Source organism: Phytophthora infestans, genomic scaffold (genome assembly GCF_000142945.1).
Source record: "Phytophthora infestans T30-4 supercont1.23 genomic scaffold, whole genome shotgun sequence".
Classification (NCBI taxonomy): domain Eukaryota; phylum Oomycota; class Peronosporomycetes; order Peronosporales; family Peronosporaceae; genus Phytophthora; species Phytophthora infestans.
The window spans coordinates 613,501-616,724 of record NW_003303736.1 but is presented as its reverse complement, the minus strand read 5'-3'; the positions used below and the strand labels follow the sequence as shown (position 1 = coordinate 616,724).

Below are 3,224 nucleotides of genomic sequence, written 5' to 3'. Positions count from 1 at the left end.
TTCCCCGGGATCGAACCAGGGACCTTCAGATCTTCAGTCTGACGCTCTCCCAACTGAGCTATCGAGGCGTCAACGATCAAACCTACCCACCTGCTCCAAAACTTAGACTTCCAATCGACAACGCATCCGACAGCCACCACTGTCCAACTCAAGCTTCGGCTTCCTTTCCGTCTACCCAACGAGACATTTCACGCGCATGTCCAGGGTCATTTCGGCCCAAGCGAGACGACCGATCGAGGTGCCTGAGGATGGGTGAATGTGAAACACTCGCCTTCGGTTTCTCGAAGGAGCGACGTGCCACGGAAATGCCACCCTCAACGGCAAAGTCTTCATCTTAAGCTGGTACAGCGCCGCACTGTAGACCGCGAAGTCTTGAATGAAGCGGCTGTAGTAATTAACCGCTCCAAGGAAGGACTGCATGCCCTTCTTACGCGTTGGAAGCGAAAGCTCGGTGATGGCCGCAAGCTTCTTGGGGTCAGCCCTAATACCTTCTGGCGAAATTTTATGCGACAGAAAGTGCACCTTCGGCTGGCAGAAGATGCTCTTGGTGAAGCTAATGCTGATCCGACACTGTGCAAATCTTGCCAGCAATCGGTCCAGCGTCGCCAGGCAGCTGTCGAAATCCTCGCCACCGAAGCAAATGTCATCCACAAACGACCGTCGACCAAACAGAGGTACCAGCGATGATTCGTCCGGTTCCCCGTTCGTAAACATGTCAGCGACGGGGCTGTTGACGAGTTGTAGTACAGGGTCGGTCTCTACCGGTGCTTCGCGGTCTGCCGCGAACTTCGTTTGAAACGAACCCTCGGCGCTTGGCCCACGACGTTCCTTGGCCTGTTCTTCAGCTAAACGCATCTTCCTCGAGCAACAAAACAAACCACCTCTCTTTAAGGGTGAAAGACATCTCCGAGTGGCGTTGGTCAATCCACACGCTCGGAAGAAACATGCGCGCGCTTCTTTAAACCCCAAGGGCAGGTGCCAACCCACTCCAAATGTCCGAGTGCGCATATCAAAGGCGAACACTTTTCGTGCTCGCAAGTCATCATGACCGCCCAGAAGTCGCTTGCTGCATCAAGCGAGCAGATTCATAGGTAGCGCTCGAGATCTGTTAACAGGTCGTCGACTAGCGGCATTGCATACTCCATGATCGCGGTGATAGCATTCACCATCTTGTAATCAATGCAGAGCCGGATGTCCAATTCGTTCTTTTTCATCACAATCATGATCGGCGACGCCCATGGACTATCTGAAAAAACGATCAGTCCAGCTCGCAGCAGAGTGCGCAGCAGCTCGTACAGCTTGCCGAGAAATCGTAGCGGCACGCGCCGGGCACGCTGTTTAATTGGAGCGTGCCCCTGTGTGTCGATATCGCATACCACGCCGTAGGCTGGCGGCGGTAGTGCGTTACCACTAGCAATCAGGATCTGCTCGTGGTTCTTCAGCATCGCGACCAGACGTTCTCGGCGATCAGTCGACAACTCAGGATCAGCAACATTAGGCGCAGTGTAGTCAATTGTCGTGTTGATCTCTTCGGTCAGGTCCGGCAGGAATGCCAGCTCCTTCGCGTAGTCTTCCAAGCCAATGTTGTTAACTGGGTGCTCGTAGAAATCATTTCTCGTCCTCTCCGTTGCTTCATTTCCTTCAGTCGTTAACACTCGAGCAACCGAGATGTACGTTTCGTCCAAAGTCGCTACGGACTCTTCTCTTGACTCAACATTGGCATCCGCTTTGTTTTCAACAGTCGGTACTGGGTCCATCTCCTTCCCATCCTGGTTTCCCATCTCTGGGCCCTCTGCCGGGTCGTCGTTCGCAATATTGAATGCGCGGGCTACCGACATATTGGGTTGTTGACTTTTGTTCAGCTCCTCGGTCGGCCGCTGTCTTGACAGTTCGGCATTCGCACCAATCTTGCAATGAACACTCGGTGCCGTACTCCACACCTTCAGCACGATGCCTGCCTCCTCTGTATCAACCACCGATGTCTCGTTCGCAGATTTGGTTGCACACAAGGCCGGGACAGCTTCGTCAGAAATGTTTACTCCGTCTAAGTCAGTGCTGTTACTTGTCGCTTCCGTTGTCACCCCAGACTTGAAACTAACACCCGTTGGCGTATGTACCACGTTTACCGGCCTCAGTAGTTCGTGTGGCCGCGCTACAGAGGCTTCGTTCGCATTATTGCCTCCACCATGGGCTGTCGTGTACGTGTCCAAAGGTTTTTCGGAAGGCTGACCGTCGGCCAACTCCCCGGCTGTCACCCCAGACGCCAGACAGGCTTCCACTCGTTCAGGTTCCTCCAGGATCAGTGCCCAGCGCTCTGCACACGTCAGACGATCCCTAGAGTCCACTAGCGTGTCTTCTAGAGGTCGTGCTAGCACCCCACTGGGTTCTGGATAGCTTGGTCGATCAACTGCCGAAGGCTGAGTTGCAAGCCATTGCTCGTAGATTTCACATTCACGCTGAAAGAGCTTGTGGTCTCTGCAACCTTCGTAGGCCAACACTTGCCAGTCCTGGTACTTCTTTGACTCCAGACGCATGTAGCCGTCACCTCGTGGCAAATCCCCATCTGGAATCCACATCGCGATCGCGTCGTGTGCTGGTAGGTACATAGTTCGATCAGACACGTTGGTCAATCGAATGCTCTGAGGCCGTCCACGTCGAAACCTCGTCACTGACGGGATTAACTTGTTCGTTCGACGAACCCACAGTACGTGTTCTTCCAGCCCGACTTGACGCTTCGCTAGTCGATATTCTCGCCACTCGTGCGCTTGATTGTCCAAACGCTCGGGTGGCCCGGCGTTAACATGGGAGCCGTATTCTTCGCTGTCGATCATGTTCTTGGTCTTGATCAGTGGGATTTGAACTTCGTGCGGTAATTGCGCCGCGCCGTGAAACAGGTCCAACCGGATCCCAGCAGGGATCATAAAGTCGGTCCCGAGTACCACGTCGACGCCTGCACTATGCGCCATTACCCACATCTCGAACTCGTACACCATCTCCCATCCAAGCGTAATCTTGACGCACGCTCACCGCGTCGTAGACACCTTGCCTTCGTTAATACCTTGAATGTCAATGCGGCGTCCGTGATCGGGTACATCTCGGAGTCGCAACTTCTTGGCAAAGGCGTCAGTGATCACACTAACGTTCGCTCCTGTGTCGAGGAGGATCCTCGTTCGCTGGTCGTTCACAGCGCCTTGCACCAGAGCTCTCATTCTGATCCGCCGGAA

General features: G+C 54.2%; 1 non-coding gene across 1 annotated transcript; it reads right to left on the bottom strand.

Annotated features, from left to right (window-relative positions):
* Positions 1–68, bottom strand: PITG_27376. The gene has a single exon. It is a non-coding gene; the product is annotated as a tRNA-Phe (tRNA).
* Positions 69–3,224: the final 3,156 nt, after the last annotated feature.